A 12,522-nucleotide genomic window follows, 5' to 3' on the forward strand; every position below is an offset into this window, starting at 1 on the left:
AAGAGGGGCCTACTACAATAACTAAGATAATCTCTTAAAAAGTGCAAAAGTGCGGAAATAATCAAAGGTTACACTAAACACAAGTCGGATCCAAGTGATTCATCTTGTCTATCTGTTTTTGTTTTATTTTTATTTTCAGCATTTTTAGTTTTTATTTTCTAGTTTAAAACATTTTTCTAAACTTTTGATTTGATTAGACGTCGAGGATAAACCGGTATTAAAAGCTCTTGTGTCCTTGGACGACCTCGGTATCTTACCAACACTATACTACGCTCACGATGGGTGCACTTGCCCATATGTGTGTTTGGTGTTAGTAAAATATCGTGTTTTATAAATTTAAAACTTGATAACGTGTAAAAAGGGCTAAAAATATATATAAAAACCTACGACATTCACACACATCAAGTTTTTGGCGCCGTTGCGGGGGACACAAGGATTTTAAGAAAGTTAGAAATCAACGGCCTAATTGTTTTTCTTAATTTTTTCAGCTTCTGCAGAGCTCAGCACGGGCTGTGCCTGGTCGGACACGGGTCGTGCCGAACATTGTTACTGGCAGTTTTTATTTTCCGAGTTACAGAGAGTTAAGCACGGGGTCGTGTCGGTGCAACACGGGGCCATGTCGAGCGCCCCAGTAACAGGGATCCGGAAAACAATCACTATATCTCCAACCACGGGCCATGTTCATCTGAGCATGGGGCCGTGGTGAAGCTTCTGACCAACGTTATTTTTGTTTTTATTGCAGGACTTGGAGCCCAGGCGCCACATCTGAACTTTTCATGCAGTGTATGAGCTCCAGTTCTAGTAGAGACATAAAAGAACCCCTAGACAAACCCGAACGCTTTCTACGAAGAAGACTTAAAGCTAAAAACCAAGAGAAAGTTTCGGGGGACCCACTTCCAATGGCGGACCAACGTACCCTCACGGATTATCGATATTACCCTCACGATAATCTCGGCGCCGCTATCAATGCACCGAATGTCGAAGCCAACCACTTCGAACTTCGGCCGCATTTGATACAAATGTTTCAAAACTCCACAACCTTCCATGGGCTTGCGGACGAGGATCCCCATCTACATATTACTAATTTCTTAGAAATATGTGATACCTTTCGGATCAATGGAGCATCAAACAACGCCATCCGCCTTCGAATATTTCCATTTTCACTAAAAGACCGAGCTAAGGCTTGGCTTAATACCCTCCCAGTTGGTTCGGTAAACACCTGGGATGAACTAGCCAAAAGTTTCTATATAAGTATTTCCCTCCTGCTAAAACGGCTAAATTAATGACTAAAATTAATACATATTCACAAGAGGATAGGGAATCCTTATATGAAACTTGGGAAAGGTTCAAGGAGCTACTAAGAAAGTGTCCTCATCACGGTCTTGCGGTATGGCAACAAGTATCCACTTTCTATAATGGGTTGTTGCCACACACAAAACAAACACTTGACTCTAGCTCCGGGGGACTTTTAGGTAATCGTCGCCCAAATGAAATATATAATCAAATTGAGGAAATTGCTCAAACCAATTTTCAGTGGCACACTCCCCGAGGCAATAAATCTATTGCCCCGGGCGCCCATAAAGTTGATGAAAGCACTTCTTTACAAGCTCAAATCGAGGCCCTTTCTTCAAAAATAAAAAAGCTAGATATGGCAAAAACGGCCTCGGTTATGGCTTGTGAGGGGTGTGGCGGACCACATGAAAATTGGAGTTGTATGAAAGAAGTAGATAATCAAACAGAATCGGTAAACTACATTGATAATAGACCTAGGCCATCAGGTCCTCCAACGGGTACCTACAACCAAGGATGGCGTAACCACCCTAACCTTGGTTGGAGAGAACCCGACAATAGTAGTAACCAACAAAATCTAAACCAACGAACAAACTTTCAACAACCAAGAAACGAGTCACAAAATTTCTCTCAACAACAAGGGGGACGAGAAAGGCTTGAAGATACCGTATCTCGCCTCATCTTCGACACCGAAAAGAAAAACTCGGATCGATTTCAACAATTGGAATCGAATTTTAGAAATCAACAAGCTAGTATTCAAAACATTGAAAAACAATTAAATCAACTAGCTCAAAATTTCTCCGAGAGACCACAAGGCGCGTTACCAAGTAATACCGAAACCAACCCAAAAGCGCAAGTACATCTCATCACATTGAGAAACCGTACCGTGGGTCCCGAGGAAGCTCCATTGCCTCCAACTGAAAAGAGCCGATCTAGCCAAGCCACAACTCCACCCACACCCCAACAAGAGACGGCTTCTCCACCAATTCAAGAGCCCTCCAAGAATCCTCCGGTTTCGTACCCAGGTCGGTTAGTTCGCCAAAAGACCAATGAGCAATTCGCAAAGTTCAAAAATTTGCTAAAACAATTGCATGTTAATATTCCATTTATCGAAGTCCTAACTCAAATGCCTAAATATTCAAAATTTATGAGGGACTTCTTCACTTATAAAAGGAAAACTGAATCATTTAATTTAGGCGAAGAATGCTCCGCCTTGCTACTCAACAAACTCCCGCAAAAGAAGATTGACCCTGGAAGCTTCACAATTCCTTGTTCGATTGGGGAATCCCCCATTCGCAATGCACTAGCCGACCTCGGGGCTAGCATCAACCACATGCCCGCATCAATGTTCAACCGACTCGGCCTAGGGAAAACAAGCCCTACAAAAATGAGCATACAACTCGCCGATAGGTCCGTCAAATATCCACAAGGTGTCGCTGAAAATCTATTGGTCAAAGTCGGCGAATTTGTCTTCCCGATCGACTTTGTCATACTAGATATGGAGGGAGATACCGAAGTACCACTCATCTTAGGAAGGCCATTCCTAGCTACGGCCCAAGCTGTGGTAGACATGAATGGTGGAACGCTAACATTGAGGATTGGGGATAAGGAAATGAAGTTTGGAGTTGAGAAGAGAGTAGAAGACGACGACCCGGTCAATTTCATGAAGGTCATAGACTCGAGTTTGGATGATGCTCTCCGAAGGTGCAACATGGGATGCAAAACTTCCCATTTGAGTAACATATGACCAAGCTTTGGGTCTAGCCAAGGACCCTTATAAACGTGGCGCACCACGGAGGCATTCCGCGGAACTATCCTTAGTTTAGTTTAGATTAATTATTATGTTTTCTACTTTAGTTTTAATTTTCATGAATAAAACACACTCGGGATGGTGAAGGATACCAAGGGAAACTTGAACCAGCACCCTATGCACAAAAACAGGGCCACCCGATAATTTTTCTTCATTACAGCAAGTTCAGCAGGGGGTCGTGCTCAGCCAACACGCCCCGTGCTCAACCATCTGCAGAAAAATGCCTAGTTCAGGTAACTGGACACGGGGCGTGCTCGCTGAACACGCCCCCGTGTCTAGCCTTCTGTTACTTTGTTTTATTTTCTGTTACTGGCGATCTGAACACGGGGCCGTGCCTGGACACCACGGGGCCGTGTCCAGACGCCCAGTAACATAAATTTTTGCTTTTCACATCTTTTTACACATTTAATCAACCTAAAAACTTATTTTTTGGACACATTGAGGACAATGTGTAATTTAAATAGGGGGGGGGGGGGAAGCTAAAACCTTGAATCCTGCAAGTCCTAATTACAAGCCTTACACAAAACTCTATTGGAACCGCTAAACACCCCAAATTTTTTCAAAAATTTTTCATTTTTTTACTTGTCTAGGTTTAACTTGGGAATGTCAAGTTCTAAAAAGGTTATATTTTTACAAATTTACAACCGATAGCGTCGTGATAAAAAGAACCAACATAAGAAAATTATAAAAAGGCATAACAAGTTTAATTAACATTTGATTATATATACTTGATCACATAAAAACCCATTCCCACAAAAAGTGAGTTTTGAGCCTTTATTGAGCATACAAATATACATCTTTAAACTAAATGCTCATTTTTCGTTTCTTGTGTGAATAGCCGCTTGGTTCTTACGACTCTAACATTCCCGGTCCTTACCAACTTAAACCCAAGTAAGTAAATGATGGAGGCATTAGGACTAACCCTTTTTATTTCTACACCATTATTTTCTTTTTCTTTTTTTACCATCTACCCAAAATCCCCCTAGTTAACCCCTTTGAGCCTAAACCTTTTCATTTCTTAACACAAAACAAACACCCTTTTACCCACCAAAACCCTTTTTCATTTTAAACCCTTTATTTTAGTAACAAAGCTCGGTTTTTCTTATGACTTCCTTATAAAAAAATAATAATAATTTGATGATGAAGCCAAAAGAAATGAACAAACAAGTTTATCAAAAAGAACTTTGTTTGAAGAATTGCTTCATCAAAATAAAAAGTCTTACGAAAACCGACGCTTTTTACGCCTTTCGCCTTTTTCTACTAACCACCTACCTTTAACCCAAGCCTAACCCTTCACCCCAAAAGTCCTATTGATATTTACAAAGGTGTAAAGTTAAAAAGGAGGAGGATTGATTGCTTGGCAAGCTTATGGTAGGAGTAAGTTCCATGCCGCTCTCGAGTGTTTCACTAAAATACATCTTCGGCTGAGTGTTGAGTGATCCCCCGTGAGGTATGTGAACTTGTATATAAATGAAATTTTAAAAAGGCATGTTATGCCCTAACAAGTAATTTATCTTATGTAACGTTTTAAATAAATCATGACGAATAGGATTGTAAATAAATAAAAATAAAACTTAATAAAGAATCTTGGAAATCCCGACACTCTATGACAAGCCCAAAAACCTTCTCTTCTACCCGTTCCATTTGGGAGTGTAAAACCACATTATAAAGAGTTTTGCTTGAGGACAAGCAAAAATTCAAGTCTGGGGGTATTTGATGTGCGCAAAATGCAACATATAAATTACATCAAATGTGGCATAAAACTAACCCTTTTTTAGTACTAATGTTGGAAAAAATGTGTTTTTTGTCTTCCTTTTGTATTTTTAGGATTAAATGAGCTCAATTGAACAAAAGAAGCAAAAAGGCAGCTAAATCCAACATAAATACAAGAAAAGGAACAAACGTGGCATGCCCGACCCCTCGACAGCATCCTCCCAAGCAAAAAACAAGAGAACAAAAGGCTGAACACGCCCCGTGCTCAATGAGCACAGGGGCGTGCCCAAGTGTCTGCAGAAAAGACAAAGTTGTAGAAGCATCTATCACCCACCACGGGGGCGTGTCCAGCGGACACGGGGCCGTGGTCAACTATAAGATTCGCAGAATCTATGAAAATCTTGATAGTACAGATACGCTTCTGCACACGGGGTCGTGCCCAGCGGACACGGGGGCGTGGTCAACTAATGCAGACAAACTACAATTAATGAAGAAAGAGAAGATGGGTGGACACGGGGCCGTGCCAAATGGACACGGGGCCGTGTCCGGGCTTCTGTGCAGACTATAAATAGGGGTGCTTGGCTCATTTGCAAACCATCCCTTGGCAAACCACATCTCTCACACTTCACCCACCCACCACCACCATCACAACCCACATCCACCACCATCATCCGTCATCCATCATAGAGTGTGTGAGTAGTCTCGGGATCCAAGATTGATCGTAAAAGTTCTTGACAATCAAAGGCCATGTTTGCCTAAGTCTCTTACATCACTTGGTGAAGACAAGTGTCTAGTGTAACACTTTATCTTTTCGCACTTTTTATTTGGTTATGTATAATGACTTTAATAACTAGTTTCTTATGTTGAAGGTGAATCTTCCTTATCATTTGTCCGTGGTATCTTGGCATTATTTTACTGTCTATATAAAATAAAAGATTTTCACCATTCATATCTCCACGGTCTATATGGAGATATGTTGGCTACCTGGTCGGGGGTTAAGGGAATGGTTTGGTAAGAGTCTTGCCTTGTTCAGTGTATAGATCCTGCAAGGACCTGGGTCAATTTTAGTAGGACCTCCTTCAATACCCACTGGTATTGGATGGCGGGGGTCCAAACTCTTTGATCCCCTCATATGTAAGCTACTATTAAAACTTTAACCCGGCTACTTAGGACTGTATCCCTGTTGACTCAGACTACTTAGCCGAGGGTAACGTCACCTTCAAAAGAGGGGCCTACCACGTTACGTATTAATAACTTAATTAATTATCTTTCAATAATCCAACCCCTTAGGATTGTATCGTTGCTGACTCAAACTACTGGGTTGAGGGTAACGTCACCTTCAAAAGATGGGCTTACTATAATAACTAAGATAATCTCTTAAAAAGTGCAAAAGTGCGGAAATAATCAACGGTTACACTAAACATGAGTCGGATCTAAGTGATTCATCTTGTCTATATGTTTTTGTTTTATTTTTATTTTCAGCATTTTTAGTTTTTATTTTCTAGTTTAAAACATTTTTCTAAACTTTTGATTTGATTAGACGTCGAGGATAAACCGGTATTAAAAGCTCTTGTGTCCTTGGACGACCTCGGTATCTTACCAACACTATACTACGCTCACGATGGGTGCACTTGCCCATATGTGTGTTTGGTGTTAGTAAAATATCATGTTTTATAAATTTAAAACTTGACTAACGTGTAAAAAGGGCTAAAAATATATATAAAAACCTACGACACTCACACACATCAGCACTCAAAGAAATCGAGCGAGCATTTGGTATTTTGCAGAAAAGGTGGCGCATTTTGAGCATGCCTTGTCGATGTATCAAAAAGATCAAATAAGAAACGTGATGTACGCGTGCATCATTTTACACAACATGATTTTAGAGAATGAAGGTCGGGCAGTAGTTGAATATTATCCTGAGGAGACCCAATCAAATAACGAAGACATTAGTGACAATCTAATCGAGTCACGACAAATAAATGCAAATCTTCGACCTGATTTGGTACAACATGTTTCAACACTTCCTAGATTTGATAACGTTGAAGACGAAGATGAAGATGAAGACGATTGATTTTTTGTGATGTAATGTATTTTTTTGTAGTTATTTAATATTAATTAAATAGGTGTTTGTAAAATTAATATGTTAAATTCTATGATTAAAATAAAAAAAAATAGCTGCCAAATGTCAATCCACGCCAGCTAGCCCACGCCCCTTTCACACCCCACTTTTTTTGGGGTGGCCTGATGGAGCTCATCTCCGCTACATGTCAACCCAAGCCCCACACCCAGCGGTCTAAGGGCGGAAGGGCTGCTCTTCAAATGGGGAGTGTTTTTTCTCTACCCAATAATCTCATGCCATGTCAACTACCCCCTTCACTCCCCGTTTTGCACTCAATCACTAGGGGTGCTCAAATACATGGAGAGTGGTAAACAATTTACTTATAAAAATAAAAAAATGTGTGATTGGTTGGAAGGGATTGGGGCCCACCATTAACCCCCCCCCCCTCTATTCTCTTCCTACATTCGGTGACTACTCACCGTATCCCCCACTCCCCGCTCACCGAATAGAGGTTGGCGACCACATGTCGTGCGGTAAACTTAGGTCACCGAAGGGGTCACCGAAGGTGCCTCTTCCACCCTAAGGGGGTGCACCCCTCATGAGGTAAATTCTCATCAATGATTTCTTGGCATGTCAATTCCCCTCTCCAACTTTCCTCTTGCCCTTAATCACAAAGGGTGGTTTCATCCAAACCATATTTAAAAAAAAAATGAAAATGTGTGATTGGTTGAAAGAGAGTGGGGCCCATCACTACCCCCTCTCTCCTCTTCACCGCAAGCAATAACAATTTACCCCCACTCACTTCACCTTGCGTCAAAACTAGTGTTGGCGACACATTCCCCTCGCGGCAAATAGCTTCCCCGCACACCATGCCGCACCCATCCCTCTTACCCTAAGGGTGCATAGGGTGGAAGCGGTAAACTTCTTTACCGCGTGAGCAACACCGCCGACATCAAAGATTACCTCATGGGGAGTTGATTTCGATGAAGAAGAGAGAGTGGGTCAATGGTGAGCCTCACTCTCTTTCAACCAATCATAATTTTTTTTGTTTTTTCTTTATTTTAAAATAATTAATTGGGCACACCACTTCTTAGACCGCGGGGTGTGGGGCGTGGGTTGGGGCGACGGAATGCCAAAAACGCTGGCTAGACCACGCCTGGCTAGCGTTGGCCATGGCGTTGCCTCGCTGGCGTGAGGCAGGAAGGGCATTGTGACATGGTTGGCTTTGATTGGTTGGTTCGATGTAGCTGGTTGGGGGTGGCAGTCAGATATGGTAACTCATTTTTTTAAATTACATGTTTTACCTATAAATACTCACCCAAACCCAAAATAATTTTTTCCCATGCTTCTTCCACCAAACCCAAACCAAAAAGTCGAAAATTATGCATTAGAACGAAGAGGAGGAGATAGCACTAGTGACATCGATTGTGGACGCACAACGTACCGTACAACACGGTCAAATCGCGTATTGGGGGCGAGCTTTCCAACAATACCAACAACACGTCGAGAACACGCGTCACAACTTAAACGTGTGTCAACACAAATGGCGTGAGCTCAAACCGAGGTTGGATCGGTTTAATGTTTGTTCCGACCATGTCTCTGCGGGCGACTTGACCTACGACCATCGAGTGGAGATCGCAAAGATCTAGTATAGGCACGACGGGAATACAGAGTTTAAGTGAGTTCCCCACTTTAATATTTCCAGTACTTCATATTTTTTTTTTGTAGGATTTGATAAGTTGATCTTTTTTTAGGATTTATTAAGTAGGTTTTTTTTTTTTATATTTTAGGATTGTCTTTTATGTAACTTTTTTTAAATTAATATAAGTTGTGTTTTTTATTAGGGGTGTGCAAAAAACCGAATTAACCGAACCATAACCGAATTAACCAATAAAAGCGAACCGAAAAAACCGAACCAAATAAAAAACCGGTGGGTCGGTTAATGATTTTTTTAAACCGAAAGTAGCGGGTCGGTTATGGTTATCATTTTTTCCATACCCACCATAACCGAACCAAACCGACATGTAATAAATCTTTGTAGCATATTGAACTTTTCACCATATTTTTAGTATTTGATGTTTTTGACTGAAGATTTTTAGTACTTATGGGTTTTTTCATATTATTTTGTGATTTTGGTTGAATGTTTATTTGAATTTATGGAATGTATCATATCACTTTATTTGAATACTAGGTTATAACCCCGTGTATTACACGGGTTGAATAAATGAATTTATATACCAAATAATAAAATATTATCTTTTTAAAAGGCTCTTTTATTGCACGGGTTGAAGAAATGTAATTTTATATATTAAATAATAAAATAAGTTATATTTATAAGAACCATATGTATTGTACGGGTTGAATAAATGTAATATTATATATCAAATAATAAAAAAAATTATATCTTTAAAACCATTGTATTACACGGGTTGAATAAATGTAACATTGTTTACCAAATAATAAAAAAGTTATGTTTTTAAAAACCCCTGTGTATTACATGGGTTGAATAAATATGATTTTATATACCAAATAATAAAAAATATATTTAAAAAAACTAACGGATTTTTTTATATTTAAAGTAGGATAAGAATGAATATTAATCTGAACTAACGGATTTTTTTATATTTAAAGTAGGATAAGATTGAATATTAATCTTTATTTATTTAGTTAATATAAGATTGAAAAATCATATGATTGAATAGGTGGGAGGTTGTATTATGATAAATCGGTTAACCGTACTGAATGATAAAGATAATTGTGATTGTTGAACAAATAAATTAATCGAATTTAACAGAAACATTTGTGATGCTAGGTGGATTTTTTTTTCAATTATTTGAAAGTTAATATCAACTTTGGAATTTGTATGAATTCTTATTAGATTTGATTAAATATTATTGATAATAAAAATTTGTATTAGATTAGATTTTAGATTTGATTAAATATTATTAATAATAAGAATTTGTATTAATTTAGGTTAAATATTATTATTTTTAGTATTATTAATAATTTTAATCAATTGAATGAGAGAATGACAACTGTCCCAAAACATGTTTCTTTTATTATATAGTATAGATTCGATAATAATTGTTATTAATATTATAGATTATATGTATTCTTTAATATTATATAATATACTAATATATACAAATATGTAATAACAATTTATTCCATGTTAAAAAATAAGCTATTTTTAGCTAAGCTAAATACACGGTTAACCACCCATAACCGACCCGCTATAACCATCAAAACCAAATAACCATAACCACCATAACCGATCGGTTATGGTTATCTAATAACCGACATCGCGGTTATGGTTATGGTTTTTGGTCAAAACCGACCCATGCACACCCCTATTTTTTATATATTTGTCTAACTTTAAAAAAAACCACATGGCACCCCACGCCGGCGTGGCCACGCGGCTCCCACACCTTACCTTTTGGGTGTGGACTGTTGGAGCTCACATCTGCCACGTGTCAAGCAATGCCCCCAATCCAAGCCCCTCCATATCCTATGGTATTATGTTTGGGTGTAAGACCATGCGTAGTCGTTGGGGTGAATAATGCCCCACCCTAGGGCGTTTTGCGCGACGTGTAGTCCTGGTCATCAAAGGGGTGTTATTCACAAAGGGGCGTAGTGGTGATAACGCCCAATAATAGCCCGTCAATCCTTACACAATCATTAATTTTTTTTAAAACTAATTAAATTTCATTAAATAAAAAACATTACATTCTAAAAAAATAAAAACCGGAATTAATAAAAAAAAACAAACCAAATAAAAAAACCGAAACAAATAAATTAAAAAAAAAACCGAAACAAAGCTAGAGTCCGTATTTTTTACGAATTTGTTCCCGACGCATTTGGGCTAGGATCAACGCGTCGCCTGTGAGATGGTCGATCGGTTTAGACAAAAATTCGATATCTTTCTCCATTTGTCTCGATTCTTGTATCACGACAAACTTTTTGTTTTCGGCGTTTCTTTCCTTGATACTTTGTAAACGCCTAAGACCGAGATCTCGAATGTCTTTAAGGCGTCAATTCATCTCTTCGAAATTTTGGTGCAATATTTCTTGATTAGAAGAAGAGGACTCCGTTTTTTCCATTATTTTTGGCATTTCTTTTACCCGTGGTCATTCTAACTCCAATTTTTCCTCGTCGTCTACAATAATATTTAAATCGACGTTGCGAGCATCGGAGGTTGGTGTGTCCGGGTCAACCGACGATGATGTTTTGGACAGTTTTGATTTACGTCTAACGCTAGATGTCATCATCGGTATGTTTGCCCATTTGGGACTTCCTCTTAAAAGCTCCCAACATCTAAAATAAGTGGAACTGCCTTTCGTACGATTGTATTCTTCCAACGCTTTTGTTATAACATTAGCGTCATTTTCACCGCTTTCTCTGTTGTCACAATTGCGTTGAAAGACCCCTTGAAACTGATGGCATTTCCAGTTGATATCGGTCCATTTGCTCGAAATGGAATCTTGTTTGCGGTAGTTCTCGTCTTTCTCCATAGCTTTAAAGAACGTTGCACGAATCTTTTGCCAAAAAACCGGTGACGTTTGGTAATTAGCTACAAAGAAAATAAAAAATTATAATGTTATATTTTACAAAAAAAAAAAAAAAATTAGTAGTAGGCCTGAAAATAATAATAATTTTTTTTTAAAAAACTCACCAACATCGGGGGCCTCTGATATATCTAACCAAGCTCGTGCCAACGTGTACTTCTCGTCTTTCGTCCATGCAAGGTAGTCTCCTTTTCGACGAGGACCGCTTGTTTCCTTTTTTTTGTGAGACCTTTTCGACGAGGAGCGTTTCGATGCCTCGACAATGGGCTCGGGTTCGGGTTGTGTCTCCGGCACCGTTTCTATCTTCGGAGACGTTTGCGAACCGCCCATGTTTTGATAAGTTTGAGGAACTTGAAAGAATGGTTAGGAACCGGCCGATGCTAATATTTGAGCATACACGAATACGTTAGGATCAATGTCAGGGCCGGTGATGGGTAGGGGCAGGTAGGGCGATGGACCCAGGCCCAAATATACTTAGGGCCCAAAGTTTAAAAAAAAATTCTATATGTTATGTATTTGTTGTGGGCCTTTGAAAAATTTAACCTAGTTATTGTTATATGGCTGTAACCTGTTGGGCCCTTGAATTGTAAACAAAAGTGACGAGCAGGATTGATATAACAATTTTTGCCATATTATGGTTTTTTATGTATGATTATTGGGTTTATATTATATGGGCCCGATTTATTTTTACTCGCACCAGGCCCAAAATATTTCGAGATTTCTCGGAGACGGCACTGGTCACGGATAAATATATGAGTTAGGATAGGATGAAATCAACCATCAACCTAAATCCCATTAAACGGACATGATTCACACCTCTAGCGGGTGAGTGGTGGCCATGAGTATTTAAGTTTCATTTATGGTGGGCCCGGGTGAGTTTTTCCCTCCAGGTCTGTCTCAAGTTCGAGTCTGGGTGATAGGGTTTCTTATTGAGGGGTTTAAATTGAGGATCTATTGTGCGAAAGGGTTCTTTAGCACAGACCCGATTAAGACAACGTATGCTAGGCCCCCTAATATTCGCAAATAATTCACACCTTTCAAAAAAAAATAATAATAATTCACACCTCCTCTAGCTATGAGGT

At 39.2% G+C, this 12,522-nt stretch overlaps 1 non-coding gene across 1 annotated transcript; it reads right to left on the minus strand.

The window, feature by feature from the left end:
- Positions 1–1,276: 1,276 nt before the first annotated feature.
- Positions 1,277–1,383, minus strand: LOC118487715. The gene has a single exon (XR_004882658.1). It is a non-coding gene; the product is annotated as a small nucleolar RNA R71 (small nucleolar RNA).
- Between the last annotated feature and the right edge of the window lie 11,139 nt (positions 1,384–12,522).

The sequence above is a fragment of the Helianthus annuus genome, chromosome 15 (assembly GCF_002127325.2).
Source record: "Helianthus annuus cultivar XRQ/B chromosome 15, HanXRQr2.0-SUNRISE, whole genome shotgun sequence".
Taxonomy (NCBI): Eukaryota; Viridiplantae; Streptophyta; class Magnoliopsida; order Asterales; family Asteraceae; genus Helianthus; species Helianthus annuus.